The sequence below is a fragment of the Pelodiscus sinensis genome, chromosome 1 (assembly GCF_049634645.1).
Source record: "Pelodiscus sinensis isolate JC-2024 chromosome 1, ASM4963464v1, whole genome shotgun sequence".
NCBI classification, from domain to species: Eukaryota; Metazoa; Chordata; order Testudines; family Trionychidae; genus Pelodiscus; species Pelodiscus sinensis.
In genome coordinates this window covers 235,234,363-235,253,852 of record NC_134711.1, presented here as the reverse complement: position 1 = coordinate 235,253,852, position 19,490 = coordinate 235,234,363, and the positions used below count along the sequence as shown (strand labels likewise).

The 19,490-nt window shown below is 43.4% G+C and overlaps 1 protein-coding gene across 3 annotated transcripts in view; it reads right to left on the bottom strand.

Annotated features, from left to right (window-relative positions):
• Nucleotides 1-19,490, bottom strand: part of LIMS1 (LIM zinc finger domain containing 1) — a 149,485-nt gene that overhangs the window by 104,812 nt on the left and 25,183 nt on the right. Inside the window, exon 1 of one of the 3 annotated variants that reach the window (XM_075917960.1) lies at nt 953-1,463. The exons of the other annotated variants lie outside the window; for them this stretch is intronic. The gene's annotated coding sequence lies outside the window, so the exon portion shown is untranslated. Of the gene's footprint in view, nt 1-952; nt 1,464-19,490 lie in introns of those variants that run through there. 3 annotated transcript variants of the gene reach the window in all.

The window sequence follows — 19,490 nt, the reverse complement described above, 5'->3', positions numbered from 1 at the left end:
TACCCTTGACCCCATCCCTTCCGCCCCCAACACACACACACAAAACTTGCCCTGGGACCCACAGTGTCTGTCAGACCCGCTACTTTCATCCTTTCCTTCAGCATCTGTATACATCAACCTCTGTAAATCACAGAACATAAGAGTTATAAGGGAGGTAAAATCCCAGTTAAAAAGTTAACCAGTTGGTTAACAGTGATCCTGTGGCCCCAGATAGGCTGGAGGGGCCCCCTTCCCATGGCAGAACATGTGTAGGGAGCTGCTCTAGGGTGGCTGGCCCTCCACATCCTGGACTGCTCTGACCAGGCTGAACTGAGCCTGCCACACTGTGGCCGGGAGCTGCTCTAGTTGGGTGGAGCAGGGGCTGTTCTAGTTGGGTGGGGCAAGGCCCACAGCACAATGCAGTGGGCAGCTCCAGCCTGGCCTGGCTGTGGTGCGGTGGATCCAGCCAGGCTAGAACACCTCCTGTTGTAGTACAGTGCAGTGGGCCTGGCTGGACGGACATGCCCCCGGCCCCGGCTTGCTGGGCAACTTGTTAACCCTTTGCATCCCCAAGCAATAAGACTTTTAAGGGTACCTTAAGCTCTTCATTCTTACTTGCCAGAACTTTGTTCTGTTTAGTTTTAAAATCAGAAGTGAGAGAGCTTCCACCAATTTCCTGGTAAGACCACAGTACAGCTTAACTGGTATTTTATTGTGTGTTTTCCTCACACTATTTTCAGATAAAATTCTTCTTTTCCCAATTATATTCTGCTAGCCCCAGTTCTAGCTCCTGATGCTATCCTCAATAACTATTCCTCTTCCTTTGCACCAGCACACTCAAATTACTTGCAGCTGGTTGAGATATCCACCACCAATGCTGAAGCAAGTTATACACAATTATTATCATTATTCCTGTTAAGTTAATCCCTTCATCACAATTAAAATAATATTCAGTCCTCTACTCTGAACTTACCTTGTCTCTGGCCTGTGGGTACTCAAAACTTATTACCTAGCTGTGATCTCATAAAGAGAGAGAGAGAGTCTATATCCTCCTTAGTCCCATCGTATACAAGCACTTGAGATTTCTTTCTGGTCACTGCTAACTACCTAGACTTCTTTTTTCTTTACAAAAATTTCTCTTCACACCCAACTTCCTGTACCTCACTGCAAATTGTAACTCCTCCTTAACTTGCTACTGCAAACCCCTCCTCACAAACTGGACCTAGCAAAATTTGGGCTTACAGCATGCTAGCAGCAATCTTTTTGTCCAGCAGATGGAGTCAGAGATCTATTGGATCTGAAAAATAAAAATGCCCTCTCACTATAGTGTATGAAAATGGAAGTGAAAATGTTTTCCATTTGCAGATGGCCTGGATATTCAAAACACATGGATTCCCTGAGATTATGTAGTTAACAGAAATTCAATAAATATTTCTTCTGCTCAGTTTTTAGCTACTATCTCTTCACACATATAAACAAGAGCTTGAACCTAACTGTTCCCAAAGGAAGCTCCATTAACTCACATACACCTCACTGACCCTCTGAAAATCCACTTCCATCCTTATTCTTGAGCGGGGGTCTCAAACTCCTGGCCCATGGACCAGCCTTGCTGCCGTGGGGAGCGTGTGTGGGGGAAGGAGGCATGATTGCTGCCTCTGTTGGTGCCAGCCACTCTCCCCCCAGCAGTGATCCCCAAAGGCATATGCTTGGAACAGGGTGCCATGGGGTGGGGGGAAGATAGCAGAGTAATAGCGGGAAGGGGCAGGGTTTGAGGCCGGTAACAGACAGCACCCCTCCCAGCCTTCCTGGAGCAGTTTGCACAATCGCTCTGGCTGAGGATTCGCCCACGGGCTGTGAGTTTGAGCCTGTAATTGAACTGTTAGTCATAACCAAGATTTTGTACAAATTCCTCTCTTCAGTTGCACCAAAACACAGTTCTTTCCTTTTACAAAACCCAAGCCAAGCAGCAGAAAATGTTAAAGAAAAACGTAGCTCCTTTTCTTTCTTTTTCAACACAGGAAAAATAAGCTCAAAGTTTGCCTAGGAAAGTGGCGTTTCAGTTTTTAATTTAAATTTACATGGCTGATAACCCACCCTGGAACATCTGTTCAAGCCAACTGCCAACCAGTGGCAAACCTCCCATTCCTAAGTAAGGACAGAGAAGTTATTCAAAGGCCAACTTCAAGGTCACCTGATTTAAACTAATATCCTAAACCAAGCACAATTTGGATTCAGGCTTAGACATGGAATACCCACATTCATTTTAGTGACACTGACGAATCATCTCCTCATGTCAATGAATAGAGGACAGACACCCATTCTCATCCTCCAGCACTACGGTTAGGCAGGTTATAGTCTCTCTTTTGTGAGATTGCCACACCAATGACCATGAGAGAGGTCCTGGCTGGAAAGATGTATCCAATGAGTAACGATGGGAAACTTCTTCTCCACAACTAGACCAGAAACAAAAGCTCCACAAAGATCAGTTCTCACTGTGGAATTATTCAACACCTACGTGCTGTCACTATTCAGATCACATGGGCTGAAGTGCCAGCAATGTGCAGATGAGACATAACTCTACTTATCCATCACTATACATGACTATACCACTACTACTATGATGACCCAGTGACTGGATAATATCAGCTCATGAATGAAGTACAGCCGGTTGAAACTGAATGTCAGCAAGAAAGAGGTCATGTATGTGGGCAGAGGAAAGCTTTTTGAAGGGTCTTCAGCCATAGTGTGATTTCCTCTGGCTGAATGTTCACCCCCCACAATCAGTCAAATTCATGTTTTATAGGTCAGCAACCTTTCCAAAGTGGCATGCCAAGATGGGTAGAGGGGCTCTTTTCCACTGCACACCCCATGGACCACCTGGCTCAATGCAAACCTTTCCTCAGTCTACCAGTTGCTTATGGAATCTCACCATTAATTACATAATTATACCGGAGCCATTTTGCTGCTAGTGCTGCAGCTAGGGAGAATGGTTTAATTGAACCATTCTCAGTTACTAAACTGACTAAGCATTTTAACTCTCTCAAGTTAGTTTATCAAACTTCAATTTAAATAAAGTAAAATATTAATTATATCAATGTTTTCTTTATCTATGGCGGGGTGAGGACCCTTTTTTGGGTCAGGGGCCACTGACCCACAGAAAAATCAGTTGGGGACTACACAAGTGATAGGCAAAAAAACACCTCAAACCCCCAACTGAAACACCTCACTCCTCTGGCACCCCAGCCCCACTGGGCGAGGTGAAGGGACAGGGAGGTCTGAGGTTCAGGATTTCCCATAGGCCAGATTTATTTTTCTGGGGTTCCAGAGTTAGTGGATTTTGAGGACCCCCTTAGGCTATGGGGTGGGGACAAAAATGAGGGGCTCAGTGTGCAGGACAGGGCTGCCTGTGAATAGGATAGGTATGGGGTGCAGGATCTGGGCGAGAGGTGGAGTGCAAGAGGGGGTGCGGGTGCGAGGTCTGGCTGGGAGGTGGAGTGCAGAAGCAGACTGAGATTAGAGTGTCTGGCCAGGAGGGAGGGCGCAGGAGCAAGGGAGGGTGTAGTAGTGAGCTGGGAGTGCGGGGGTCTTGGCAGAGGGACAGAAGGGTGAATGAGGGGGGATTGGAGTGCAGGGGTATGAGCATGAGGAGGGGCACTTACCTGGCTTCACACCCTCATTGCTCCCAAGCACTGCCCATGCCGCTTCTATTGGCAGGCCAATGGGAACAGCCGGAAAGTCTCTGGACATCACGTCACTACACTGTTTCCCCAGCAGGGTGAGGGAAGCCCCCAACCACACAGCAGGCAGCCTGCACCGCTGCTCGAGCCTCGTGATCGCTGAGCAGCCCGGCTCTCCTCCTTCAGCCACTTCTCCAGCAGGTTGCCCAACACTGTGGGGGCTTGACCGGGAGCTGGCAGGGCCAGGCACATCAGTGGCAGCAAGTGTGGCCGTAGTGCAGGGTCACTGGCTCACACAGCAGCCACCAGCAAAGGGGGAAGCCGAGCAGGGGTCACCCTGCACCTCGCCCACTCCCTTGGGGCTGCCAGCAAGCCAGGGTGTCAGGCACAGCACCTTCTTGCACAGGCTGAGTGCCAGGCTCTCAGCCAATGCCCACAACCCCTTGGGCCGCAGGCGGGACAGCTGGGCAGTTCGGCCAGCTGCAAGCTGTAGATCTTAGCCGCCAGCTTGAAGTTGTGCTGCAAAAGGCCTCCTCGGCCACCTGCAGCATCTCGGCGCAGGGCCTGTGTTTGGCTCCATACCATCCACTCCACTTGCCGGCAGCTCCAAGGTGCAGAGGTCCCCACGGTGGCGGTGTGGCTGGACCGGAGGCACCACGCAACAGAGGTAGTCCCGCGGGGGGATAGAGGGGACTGTGCAGCAGGCAGTGGTGGGGCAGTGGGTGGCAGAGTGGCCAGAAACCATGTGCCATCGGAAGCCAGCCAGGCTGCCCGCCAGTAAAGGTGAGGAGGTTGCTGCGCCACACGAGGAGCAATGGCACAAAGCCATTTCTCAGTCACTTCTTTCCATCAAGTCATGAAATGTCCGGCAGGGCTTTCCCGGGATGTTTGGTTGGCATAGATCCAGCAGGGAGGCTCGTGTCCCAGTGAACAATCAGCTCGCATGCCACTTAAGGCATGTGTGCCGTAGGTTGCCAACCCCTGTTTTATAGTGTTTCTACTTGGGTAAACTGTAAAGGTAAAATAGAAACTGAATTAAGCTCGCAAGTATATACTAACTGCCTCCTCTACTCAGAATGTGGCACACTAAATAAAGGTGTAATAATGTCATAGAATAGGAAAAATTAAATGTGTTTCCATGAAAAATTTCTGTTCTTCAATAAGTAAGTTCCATAAGTCTGTTATATTGAGTACTTCAGCCTGCTAGGATTTTGGAGGCAGAATCAGTCCTGCCAACTACTGGCCCTACTTGCTAAAGATCCCTCTAATTATGACAATTTACCTAGATAAAAATAATTCAATTCTACTTTCCTAAATTACTGATTGGTTTATACTCCATTGGAAACACCCCATAATGGAAAAAACCCAAATCTCCAGATGCCAATTTCCATCTCCATTCTCAACCATCTGTTTTTCTCCAGGGAGGGCTTCATCTTACTCTTCCAAGAAAGAAAACTGTCAGGTAAGCCTGCATACAGTTTCCTATTCCACACTGTGCTAAGCTCTACAGATCCATTACAAAGGAATTGTCACAGCAGTGTGCCTTTTGGGCTGGAAAAAGGATCATTCTTTAAATAGGAACATTCAAAACATGATATAGTTTATATCTTCCATCTTCCCCAGGCAGTAAGGAACACACAAAGCATCTGCCAAAAAAAAGACACTGGGGAAAAACTGCACAACCAACTAGCAGAATTCTTTGAACATGCTGCCACCTAGTGTACCTTAGTACAGAAGAGCTGATTTCTCTGCCCTGATAGCATCAGTGCTCTGTGGACCTTAATGATTAACTGAAGGAGGAATGCCATCACAGTTATAAGGATTATTTGTCACAGAACAATAGTGGGTTGTCTCATAAGAGAAGTCCCACCTTCAAAAACTCTTCCAACCAGAAATAATAGCTGTTGGGAGGTCTAATTAGAAATCCATAAGTAGTACAATACCACGTCTGCAAGAGTTCACTTTGCACTAGTGCTCTAAGGAGCAGAAGGAAGTTCCCTAGCCTTGGCTGGAAAAAAAGTTGCTTCCCTCAGGAAAATCAAATCCCAACATGAAATATTAAGTAACTGTCCTTAAAACTATGCATGTGCTTAAGTCCGTGGCGTCCAACATGATAGCTACTTGCACATGTAGCTATTTAGCCGGTTGAGCGTGGCTAATTTGCTATAGCAGTAGCCACTACAGTGGTTACTGCTTTGGAACTGGTTGGATACCACAGGCTTAAGTGTTTTGCTGAATGGGAATGGACTGGTGCATACACCTGTAAACAAAAAGAAATTAACCTCTCTTGGCTCCATCCTCTCCCCTCCCCTTATCTGTCATACGTGTGAGCACTTCAAATGACTGGACAGCTTCAAGAGTCCTGTGACTGACACATAAGGTATTAAATCCTAGACAAAAACAAAATATTTGCTGAAAAATATTTTTCATTTAAAGGCTTGTTTTCAACTACAGTTACAAAACATAATGAATTATATAAAATATGGTAGCAGCACTGAAGTAGGAAAAAAGAAGCTGTTACATAGATGAGCTCAGTAAAAGTTTAACTGGCGGAAAAAATTCAGTGAGTCATACTTGCAGTTTTAAAGTGTCTTTGTTAGAGATTCTATCAAGAATTCCTACTACAGGATCCAGGAGCACTTTAAAGGGTTTAGAAAGAGAAGTATGTAACTTACTTGTGTAAGTTACCTAGAAAAACAAGTATTTTTACGTTTTGGGCCTCATTCAAGCAATACTGTATTGGGTTTCTGAGCTGAAATAGTTCTTACAATTGAGTATAAAAAGTAGCTTGAAATGTTTGTAAGTTAAGCAATCTACATCAACTTTTACCCATCCAACATTTTTAGGCTGGTAGAACTCTTAGTCTAATCATCTCTCTCACTTCTCTTCACTATTACCCTCTGAGAAACCAGCTTGTGACAGCAAAGATAATCCCCCTCCCCTTTAATTACATTTCTACTCCCTCTTCTCCTCAATTCTCTTCTTCTGAAGTTAAGTGCTGAGATTGACACCAGAATTCCTCCTCTCTCAAAGCACTAAACACCTACTACTCCAATCTCCCCCTACCATACTAGCTGAACATCTTATATGGTAAAAGCAGAGACAGAGCAAGTCAGCTATTCAGCTAAAAAATTCAAACTAGAAAAGTACTGTTTTTTAATTAATATTAATTATTGTTATGGTTTTCTAAGTCACCCAGCATGCACAGCTCTGAGACATAGGGTCTACAGTACTAGAAAACCCTATTGAACCCTACAGTGCCAGTCTACAAGAAACTGGGTAAGTGTGTGTTGGTTTTTGTAAGGTGTGGGGTAGTTTTTGTTTTGTTTAAAAGATTTTATGTTATGCCACAGAAGGCAAAAACAATCAGTTTCCAAAGCCCTCTCACATACTAGGAAAACCCCCCACCTTCCTGATGTTCTTTCCACCCTAGTAACAGCTATATTAGCACAGCATAGTGCATGCTGAGAGGACACTGCAGAGCAGTAACACAGCAGAACAGCCAGGACTTTGGAAACAAAACAGAGGCTTAGCTTCCCTGGTCACTCATGAAAGCCAATATACAACTTTACATAATTTTATTGTCTTTAAATATTTGTTGTTCATCTCAAACAACTGAGTCAGGTTTGAAATAGGCATGGTTGATTGCCTCCTTATGTATTTTGGCTGGCCGCAATTTTTTTTAATGAAAAGAAGTAAATAGGGCACCAAAATGTACTGATTTTAAAAATGTGCTATTTATAAAGCAGTTCACATTAGGAAAATAAAATCCTGTTTAATTGGTTAACCAGTTAAACATTCTGTTTAACCGCATAAAAGGGGGTTGGAGTGGCCCTCCTGCCTGCCATGGGTATGAGCTAATTCAACAGTCTGGTCAGAGCAGCCCCTGCCTGTGGTTGGCTCTGAGGGGCTGGAGATGCTCCAGCCCCTCCCAGTTAACTGAAACTGATAAGCCTCAGCTGCTAAGTGCACTAAGGGTGAGGCTTATGGGTTACCAATTAACCATTCACATCCCTAGTTCACATACCAAGTAGTATCTTAAACAGTGATGACTAGTTACTCACTGAACAACAAATAAGGATGAATTAATTTGGTGTCAATGTGAGTGCCATACTTTATTCAAGAGATTCTCAGCCTTTTTCTTTCTGAGTCCCCTTTACATCTTTCCAATCCGATATAAAAACTCCACTGCCCACCTATGCCACAAATGCTTTTCTACATCTAAAAGTAAGGGCCAGCACTAAAGGTAGCAAACAGGACAGAATGCAGAGGCCCTATACCACAGGGGCTCTTCAAAGACAAGTTGCTCAGATTTCAGTCACAGACAGAGGGGCGTGGGATCACAGGCATTAGCCCCATACAGCTTTCTGTCCTGAGCACTAGTGAGTCTAATGCTTGCCAGACCCCCTTGAAACCTGTTCTCAGTCCCCCAGATGGCCCTGGTTGAGAACTATTGTTTTATGCCATTTCACCATATTTTAAAATATATTGTATCCCTAGACCAGGGTTTCCCTACCTATGGGTCGGGACCCAAATATGTGTCGCCATTACATTTCAAAAGGGTCGCCAAGTGTCTCCCCAGGAGGCTCTGCCCTTCCTCCTCCCCCTGTTTTTGTATTACTTTGGGTCACCAATTCTTCCTGAATTGTCAAAATGGGTCCCCATCTGGAAAAGTTTGGGAACTGCTGCCCTAGACCAAATGAGATAAGAATTCCAATAAGGTTGGGCAGAAAAAGACCGAAAAATAAAGCAAAATAAATTCTCCAGATGCATAACCCTTTTCATTTATCTATCATTTTTAGCACATTAGAAATTAGGGACTCAATATTTTAAGTTTATTTTTCAATGTGTTTGAAAAATAAATGCTCATTTTTGGTATCTGGCAGTTACTGATAGAGATACAAACTCACAGACTTCACTACCACTATGGCATTATCCAACTATTTCATCATAATTTGAGAAAATGAAGAGATTTGTTTCCATTAGAAATGTAGAAATTCTAATCTAGAGCAATGAGAAAGCTCTAAGTATTCATGGAGTTCATAAAATATTTAAATAAGCAGCCGTGAAACTGACCAGTGTCTTCTCACTTTTACTGTGGATGCTGCCTGGCAAGACTATTACTCTTGTTATCTCAAAGCTCTCAAAAAAGCACTGATTATTTATACAGACAAACTTTACCTCAATTTAGACATTTTTTCTGACCTTCCATCACACCCCATGTTTTTATGGCACAAAGATTCTCAGTCTCACTGCAGTACAAAAACAAAGTGATACTTAGCAGTTATATTGTGTTTTTTATATTTTCAAAGATCTGTACTAACATTAACTAATTAAGATATCAAGGATAACTGAAGTGAGCTGCCAGCCTTTCCTACAAACAGCACTGTGCTTTCTTTCAAGCTACTAGGCCAGTGGTCCCCAACCTTTTTAAGCATAAAATCACTTTTTTAATTCAAGTGCAATGAGGATCTACCTCAAACCCAAACATCCTTGCCCCACCTCCTTCCCACCCCTTCTCTGAGACCCCACCCCTGCTCACTCCCTCCTCCCTTATCAGGCTGAGGGCAGGAGCTTGGGGTGCAGGAGGGGTTCAGGACTGAGGCTAGGGTTCAGAAGGCTGGCTCCAGCTGGGCACCGCTACCACAGGTGGCTTCTGGTTGGTGGTGGTGCAATGGGGCAAAGGCAGGCTCACTCCTATCCTGGCCCTGCACCACTTCCAAAAGCAGCCAGCAAACTCTCTCCATCCCTGCCCCCCTCTGTTCTGTGGAGATGGGGTACAGGGTGGAGAGGGCACCCTGACATCAGCACCCCCTTCTCTTCTTCCTGTGTCCTGCCCAGCAAGCAGAAGGCTCCCAGGAGTGAGGCGCACCTCCAAGGCAGAGGGCAGTAGCAGCACGGCAGTGCTGAGAGGAGCAGATGAAGTGCTGGCACTTGATAGCCTCTCGGGCCAAATCTGTCAAGATCACCGGTCAAATGTTCCAAGATCAACCAGTGGATCCTGATCTACTGGTTGGTGTCCACTGTACTAGGCCATACCCAAACACTTCTGTGAAGAGAGGAGACCAAAGAAGATTTGCCTTTAGAGTGTAGAAGAATAATTTGGTTTTTTAAAACAAGAGAACACAAATGGTTTTCAAAGAGAAAAAAGAAGAGCTACAAGAAGAATCAAGAATAATTTCTAACCACAAGGAAAAAGAATGCAGAGTTGTGATTGTAAAAACCTATGTTTGTGTATGAGTCAATTACCCTCCAAGGCCTGCATTTGTTGTTCTACTCTTCCTACCCCACCCTTTCTTGCCTTTCAAAATCAAGCATGATAGCCTTTTTTATGGTAGTGAGCCCAGTGTTAAGTCAGTCCACACCCTCAGGCTACACTATTTCATCCATAAAGCACATCATTTCCCTCTCAAGTTTCTATAAATAAAACCTAGCACCAGAAAATACAGATTTACTTTATGAAAGACTAGAAGATTTACCCGGCATCGCTCAGGTTCTTAACTCAATTAATTTTTGTTTTTCTTCATTTAAATCATTACTCTGGGGTGGGGCTGGAGATAAGGGGTTCAGTGTGAAGGCTGCCCTACGGTGAAAGGACAACCCCAATCCTCTCTCACTGCAGCAGCTTGAGGCCAGGTGAAAAGCGTCTCTCCATGATCACTACAGCTCCAACGGGCACAGCTAGGGGACGGTGCATGTCTCCGGGCTGAGGTACATCCAGGTTTGTCTGCCCTCTGTGGTCCCAGCCAATGTGAGAAAAGCAGCGAACTGTGCACTTTCTCTCCACTCCCTGACAAAGGGGAATAGTCAGTAATGATCTGGTATGAATCAGGGGCAGAGGGGAGAGCTTCAGCACCCTACCCCCACCCTCCATAAAGGGCACCTGGGGGATGAAAATCTCAGGGCTGGGGCAGTTCTGGACCAGGGTGAGGTGGGGTGGAAGCACATTCCCAGCTAGCCCCTTTCACCTGCCTGGTAATTGTCTCTTCTCTGTACAGTTTTATGAGGAGCAATCCCATTCCAAGCACATCCCATTTTCCTGGCACAACCAAACCCTTACCTTGCTTTAAGTATGAGGAAGCTGTATTCCGAATTTGGTGGTCCCAGCTCTTACTGTTTAGGAGGAGTTCTTGAACAGACAGACAGATTCTCCCAAATATAGAGTAGATAATAGGTGACAAACTCACTGTAATTTCCTTTCAAGCCAATATCAGAGAGAGAGAGAGAGAGAGAGAGAGAGATTGCTTTTGTGGAAGCACTATCCAGCTGAATTATGCGGTGTTTTTTTCATTAGATGTTAACTGCAAGCAGAGGCAAGGCTCTATTTGCAAAAGCTGGGTTTGTGGTTCTGCTAATTAGGGAGAGTAGAAAGTGAAAATGCATTTTCATATTTACTGTCACTTAGACAACAAATGACAGTGGGGCAGAAACAGGATGTTCTTTGGCACCTAGAGGGAGAACAGACAGTCATTGTGCTTTCTTTCACTCATGCGGTTAGCTTTACGTTGATTAAAGAGAATTACAGAAAAAAATATGAAGCAGAGCAGAATTTGAAATTGAAGCAGGGTCACAGAAACCTAGATTATTACACAATCCAATTATCTCTAATATTTTTATATTCTCGCGTATAATTTTCCAATATGGAAAGAGCATGCCTATGCTGCTCCTTCACAATATGTCCTTCTTAGGGACCTAATGAAGTTTAAAGTGAAACAGAGAAGACTCATGTAGGGTTTTACTTGGCTGCTGCTGCTCCTGATAATGCTACTTGCCTGGTTTTATTTACACAATTCACAAAATAGAAATTATACAAATGGAAAATGACCCCTCCCCCCAAAAAAAAAGTAGGGAAAAGAAACAGAGGACAGCTCATCTAGACATGAACCTTTTAATTTAAAGTTTGATTTTAAATCATTTAGTTAAACCAGTGCAAACCCGTTTTAGTTTAAACCAGGCTTATTTCTGTTAAGTTTAAGTCAATTAGGAACAGACTAAACCTAAATCAAAATTAGCCACCGTTACTGAAACAAAAATATCCACAGAGGGGCTTATACCAGTTTCACAGAATTGGTTTAAAAGATGTTTTAAGTTAAACCTGTGCAACGTTTTCCCATAGACAAAACTGGAGAGTGTGAATGGAATCGTGAGAGGAAGGGGCAACTGACTGGGAGGGGGCAGAAAGAGTACAGCATGGGATAAAACTAGCAGAAGGGGACAGGCCATTCCAGTGATCTAGTGGCTTTGTATTTTAGCTCAGGATTTGTGCTAACCAGTGTTGGAAATTGGATGTGAGGCATCCCACACAACCTCTGGGAAGGATGTGTGTTGTGTAGCTATCTGGTAAGCATCAGCAACAAAACTGGCAGCAGCTATAGCTAACCTTCTCAACCAACAACCTGTAGCCTTTGACTAAGACTTTGTGAAGGCAGTCATGGGGATCCAGGAAAATGATTTTAAAAAGGAAGGTAAAAATACAGTGTTGGGAAAAGACAGATCATGGCAAAGCTGGTTTTATCTGTTGGGAAAGCTGCACTGGGTTAACTTAAGGGTTTTTTTAAACCAATTTAATAAGCACAGAATTGGAAGCCAGGAAATTCTTTGGTCTAATATGTTTGGATCTTCTGTATTTGTCATAGATTCACTGTCAATAACGTGCATAAAACTTGCTTACCAGCCTTTCAATTTAAAAGAGGCCTTTTCCATTTTGTTGCACCCAGTTCCCAATCAACTTGCGTTAAATTGAAATAAATCTGGTTTAAACAAAACCCAGTTTTTTGCAGTGATTTAATGTCATACCTTAAGTTAAACTGATGCAACTTGCGTGAATAGACAAGTCCCGAGAAAGGCCAAGAGTGGAAAGGAAAGAAGAGACAAAGAAAAAGGAGAAACCAGGCATTGCTTTGGAATTAAAGTAAAAAATCTGAGAAATACTACACCCTATTTCTCCACACTTTTCAGACCTCCTCCCCAATACCCTCCCATCAAATGAATGAATGTAGAAAGCAGAGATTCCACTTATGAAGGGCAAAAATGAATCATTTAGATATACATTACATACGGATAGCATTTTACACGTCCAATTTATCACAGCAGGTATGTATTTACTTTGATGCTGAGCCCTCTGACACAATCCTTGACAGCTAAAACACCAAAGGCTAAATTCAGAATTAGTTTGTAAAGGCGGTTTGTGGTAAGCCATCCCCCTCCATCAACAGGCACATTCTATGTACTACCCGCCTATATGTCTAATCTCTAGAAAAATAATAAAACCAAATAGTTATGTAGCATCTGACATTTTCAAAGTGATGTGTGAATATTAAAATAATTAATGATAAACACCATGAGGCTGGTAAGCAAGTTTTATGCACGTTATTGACGGTGAATCTGCGCCTCTGCTTCCCCATATCTCCCGTGGAGACGGTGCTGGGGTGAATCATCTTTTAAGCCGGCTCCCCCCAGCACCAATTCCTGCCTCCCCCTGCTGCCTCTGATAGAGAAGCAACAAGGCGGGGGAGAAGGAGGGGAAGCAACTAGTCGAGTAGTGACTCGACTACCCAATAAGCCTATGTTTATCGGGTAATTGACTAGTTGCTTACATCCCTAGCCAGCACCAGTCCTCAAATCTTCCTAGTGAGCCAGTGGGCACCCTCTCTGGCAGGGCTTCAAAGGGGCATCTCCACACGTTTCCCCCCATGCATTTCCTGGCTCCACGTGCCACTTCCTGGCAAATTTAACCTCCCTCTCACCCCTCCGGGAGGGGTCTGCAGTGCCATCACTGGCAGCTCAGTAGGGCTTCAGCAGCTTTTGGCTGCTAGCTCTGCAGCACTGCTAGCACATCCCTGTGGGCCAGGGAAAGTGTGTGCAGAGCCATCCTGCCTGTCCATAGGACAATTTGGCACAGCCACTCTGGGCCCTGTGATGACTGCCCCAACCATCCTATGGAAAGGTTGGTCCCCCATATTCAGGTTGCCCCCCTTCCCCCGCACTCATGTGATGGCGGGAGTCGGAAGGAAGTGCTGCTACACAGTAGCCATCTCCCAAACCAGCCTGTGCAGTGAAGCGGAGCAACGAGGCTGGCCTGGGAGATGACGGTGGAGCAGAGCAGAAGCTGCTGCATCACTCCTCTTCCATGCAGCTCCCACCACCGGGTGAGGGCAAAGCGGCAACTCCTGCTGCCACCTCACACCAGCCCTGCCCTCCCAGCAATCTCTGAGACTGCATCTCTCAGGGAAGGAGTTTTTAAGGAAGAGGCACAATGGGGGGTGGAGAGAGGGCAGAGCAGGGGCAGGAGCAGGGGCTGAACTTGGGGGAAGGGTACTGACAACCACCCCCAGGGCAGCAGCTGTGCAAAGGCTGGGTTGTGCAACTGCTTGGGCCACAGACAGCCTGTGGGTCCTGAGTTTGGGACCCCTGCAATACACACACAACAAATGTGATCTAACCCAAGCTAACTTCAATTCTGAGAATTCATCCCTTCTGGAACACTGCACCTATTGTCACCACAGCGTTTGCCAAAAGTGAGGCCATTTTCAAAATAATTCACAGTGCATTCATATGAACACAGGAAATATCAGAAAATCCCAAAATCACATACTTGCCACATGACACAAAAATGTAAGTTCTGAATTAAGCATTCAGCAAAACCAAGAAAGTTCCAAAACTTACTCAGTCGTGTAAAAGTACTGAAAATCTCCAAGAATGGAGATATATTCCGGATACAGCACATTAATTTAGAAGAGTTTAAATACCAGAGCTACATTTATTTATTTTACTACCATCTTCTGATCATGACAATATCAACAGCATATATTTATCTAGTACATATGCTCACAATTCCTTTTGCTAACATTTAACAAGAGCATAAGATCTATTTTTTTAAAGTGCCACACTATTTGTCCAGCAGACATTTTTTCAAATAGTAGTATTAATTCAATAATTAAAAAAATATTGAAAAATGCACCAGCCCAAATGCAGGCAAAAAAATTTTTTTAAACAAAAGTGAACATTTTTCCATCACGCTATAACAAAGCTAAAAGCTTTTGCATATGTAACCACACATGGGAAAGTAGTTTAACTTCTCTCATCTCAATTTTAGACATGAAATGCCGAGGAAATTAACAAAAAATTGAACAGATCAAGAGAAAGAATTCTGACATGGAAGTACAGTAAGTGTCTTTACAAGAGTTCTCATGAGATGAATGCTCAATGGTGGTTCACAAAAGCCCCTTGTACTCAGAAGCACTAATTATGTTAGTGCTGTTCATACAGGTACACAGCGGTCAGCATTAGAATGGTCAGAGGATAGCCCACTGAAGTCAGTGAGCATAGTTTTACATGCATAAAAGAAGGCAGAACTGGGCCCCTAAACCGCAGGTTTAATCCAGATCACTTTATTTCTCAAAATAATACATGGGATAAGATATTTTTAAAGCAAATTTAATTATTCATTACTCTTTTACACTGACTGGAAACCAGAGGTACTCCCCTTGCTGTTCCTCCACTTCAAAATGTGACTTTAAGAACTCAAAATTGCATCCCAGTCTTGTAAATAACATGCTGTAAGCAAATCAACAAAAAAGTTTCTTTAAACATCTGGGATCTCCATATCCTGAACTTAGACACACAGACCTAACAAGAAATCAGCAAAATTCTTGTACCCTTTGGCTTTTTACCACCAGGTGTCACTAACAATGAAAGAACATTTAGACACTGGGACTGCAAGAGAAAAGTGGGAGGAAAGATTGATGGAAATAATGCAAAATCTGCTTCAGCGTGGTCAAATCACCTTCCCTTCTCAGTTGTGAAATTTGTAACATATCAGTTCTTGTGATGTTGTTATAGTACTAGTTCATAAGTCAAATTAGATTAAATAGGAGCTGAATATCTAATGCAAACTCCCCACAAAAAACTGTTTCAGAAACAATCATTAAAAATCCGAAAGAATGGACAACTGTTTCCAGCTGAACTATTTTTAATTGTGAAAAACCACACTAAGGACTCATTTAGACGACGTGGAAGATTGGAAAGAGGAATTTGCATATCTTCTGATCTCACTTTTGAAAGCAGAGCTTTCCTCAAAAAATGAAGTTTACGCAGCTTTTCGAAAAAAGGGGGGTTGCCGGAAAAAACACATCTTGATTACTTTCACTGTTGGAAGCTCCACTTTCGAAAGTGAGATCGGAAGATATGCAAATTCCCGCTGAATTTGCATATCCTCTTTCAAATCTTCTGCGTTGTCTAGATATCAGGTACGTCTAGACTACAAGCCTCTTTCAATAGAAGCTTTTTCAAAAGAGCTCTTTTGAAAAAGCCTTTTTCGAAAGAGATTATCTAGACAGCCACAAGGGTTTCAAAAAACCGATCCGCTTTTTTGAAAGAGAGCAACCAGGCAATCTGGATGCTTTCTTTCAAAAAAAGCCCTGTTTGCATTCAAGAATGCCTTTTTTCGAAAGAACTCTTTCAAAAAAAGGCATTCTTGTTCTGGTAAAAGTAGGTTTACCAATTTCGAAAGAACGTGATGGCAGTCTAGATGCAGGTGAAGTTTTTTTGAAAAAAGGCCACTTCAGTCAGCAGTCTCTAGACACATATACATAACTGAATCCCTCTGACAGTTTCATCGTTAATGCATTATGTTTGCTCACAAAAATTATTTTAAAAAAATCTTGAGTAACATATATGGACTGCAGCCTTGGCTTTAAACAAAGCCTGTTAGAGGGTCTTGATCCCAGGAAGACATTATATAACATAACTGACTTGGATGAGAGTTGTATAGATATCATTTCATTGCAACATCGTTATATCTGAATGAACGTAGCTAAAGAGGTCTTTACAATCAAGTAAATTACAATCAAGTGATTATGTTGATTAGATTGCTGCATGTGTGCAGTAGTTTCCCAAACTCAGAAAAAGACCAGTCCATTCTCCAAACAAATTACTACCAAGCAGACAAAAAGAAAGAGAGAATAGAGAAACATATTAACAACTACTCACAGACTTTTACCAAGTCACGGGCTACTGCTTTAAAACTGTTTGACCACTGCCTCACCATGCATGACCATGCTATCGAACAACTCAGAAAACGAAACATTGGTAACCTTCTCCCCACCCATACATGAAAGAAGGACCTGGATCCTATTCCTAACTCTGTCACGACTTGCTGTTTTATCTTGGGCAAGTCAATTAGGGCTACATTCAAAGAGAGACTTAGGTGACACTGAGTATCTTGATGCCAACTTTTTTTCGGGCCTAGAAAAACCACAATGGTAAGACTGATATCCACAAATCCAGGTTAGCATTAAGTTAGAAGACAAGTGCCTGAGAACAGTCACAAAAAACCAGTAGAGTAAGCCAGGAGCTACTTAAGAAAGTTAACCATAGAAACTGACAAGAGGGACGTGCTAAGCCCCACCTTTTACAGAGAGAGGCACAAAAGCCCAGGCTTCAGGGAGGTGGCTAGATCTCTGCTGGCGACCCACAGCCAGGAACCCCTCTTCTAAGGTGTTCCTTGTTACAATACTTTAGACAGGTGCCAGCCTACACACACAATGGAGAGCAGAGAAGGAGGAAGAGATAGAGGTACCCCCCATTCTATCTGGAGTGCCTGGTGGTTACAGCACTCACTGGGGATGTGGGAGACCCAGGTTCAATTTCTCTAAACTCCCTCCTCTTCCCCCCGCCCTCACGAGGGAGAAAGGAACTGAAGAGGGGTCTACCAACTCTAAGAAGAGTACTTTGAGCTCTAGACTACTCTGGTGTGGTGCTCCCTCAGTCTCTCCAATTAAGTCTATTCTGCTGTATAGACAACTTAAGGAGTGAGAATGACTCTGTAGCCCAGTGGTCCAGAAACCCACCTGAGAGATGGGAGACCAGGGTCCAGTCCCCCTGCTCTAGCTTTATGGAATTCTTTCATTACTATTTTGAGAAGATATTAATTCAACCCTTGCCACCAGGGTAGGCTTTCAAGATGACCTGAATAAGGAGAAAAAAAAACCCTGCAGCTTGTGCACTTTTTCATGAATTATGATGACTGTATCTGAAGTAGGTTTTTTTGCAGTTGGAAGGCTCTAATTTGGCTGGTAAACTAGCAATATGGCAACATCACAAGAGTTGAGACAGTAGAAGTTGCACAGCTGAGAGGAGAAGGTATTTTTTCCTCTCAACTGTTAAAACTCTCAGGGCTTGTATACACACAGTGTTGCAACGAAAAGTGTATAGATTCACCCATCTTGTTCTGGTAAAGTTAAAAAATGCAGGCTACACAGACATACATCCTCAGTGGTATCTGTACAACTGTGTGTGTAGATCAGGCCTTAGCTTTGTCAAGGATTAATTAACATTTTGGTTAAAGGAAACTTTGACATTAAACATTTAAGACTTCCTTCGCCTCTTCAACTAAGCAAACCTCTCCCAAGACATTCCAGGGGAGAGCAAATTTCTCACCTTTCTAAAATTAAAAAAACAAACAAGGAAAACATTCATAAAAACCAAATTCACCATTCAGACTTTTATACATCATCATGATAAATTAAAAACAAAGAGCCAGATTCTAATTCATTTTTTAAAATGTCTTTGCTATGCTTCCCTATTCCACTCCACTCCATCTAACTTCTATACATGGGTCTCAATAAATTCACTGGAAGATTATTATGCATTAAAATTCTGTCCTGGTTATCGGGATCACTATAAGCACTAGGATAAAAGAAAGTTTCAGTTTTAATTTTCGGAGCAATTATTTCTAAGTTCTCTTACAAGAAATGTATTCCCAACCTGCTAGAAAGAACCTGAGTAGTGTTAGCCTATACTTCCATTAAGTTCCCAAACTCAGATTCCAGAACACATTCCCTGAAAATTTACCCCGGTGTTGGTTACCCCCCATTTTCCTTCAATCAACACACACACACACAAAAAACTCTACCTCAGGGCTGAAGGTACATACCAGGCACAGCAGAAGCTATACACATGAGCTCAGATTTCACTTCAGACTGGACTGAAATCAACCTACTTTGCAGTCAGAATGCAGGCTAATCAAGCCCAAGTGCTATTATTCCTCTTATGCTGTCCCACAATTCTTCCTGAGCTACACTTCCTGTCTATCTCCTCTTTATATTACCTATACTAAATGAACATTTTAACCCCACATTTGCGTGTTCCATTTTTGCTCTGCTTCCAGTGCATTTAAACAAGGACATCACCCTAGAAAAACTCCTATCATGCTGCCAATTGGGCAAAAACTTGCCAGCCTTCTGAAAAAAATTTGATGTGAGGTCAATAAGACACATAATTTGGGACACTTTTTTGGGTCAGGGACAGAAAAAAAAACACAGAGGCAGAGAAGTCAGCCAATTACAACATAAATCACTTTGTGGTTTATCTTTATGGAATTCAGTCTAGTTAGAAGTTCTTGCTGCCAAGTGCTTGCTGTTCGCTTTCTCCTTCAGAGCTGTCTGCATTAATAATGAGTAGCTCCACTTAGAAGTTATTTACATAAAGTACTATTCTTGTGTCACTATCAGACAGCAGCTTTATGCCAGGCAATGGGCCGGGGGGGGGGGGGAGGAGGAGAATATCCTGTGAATAACTTCACAGAGCAGCCCAGTTTAACACACCACTAAAACCATAGTATATATAGCCCACCAGAAACCCATCCCAGCACACGGGCTAGTACAGCAGCATTGTGAACACAGACAATGAAGACTTATCCTCCAAGTGTAAGACTGAGCACGGCATGGCGCTCCATAGAATGAGCTCAACTAAGGAGCAAGCAGTGGCATGCTGGCCAGCTTACTGGAAATGATCCTGTTAGGTTGTTTAAAAACAATGAATGAACAAAAGCGG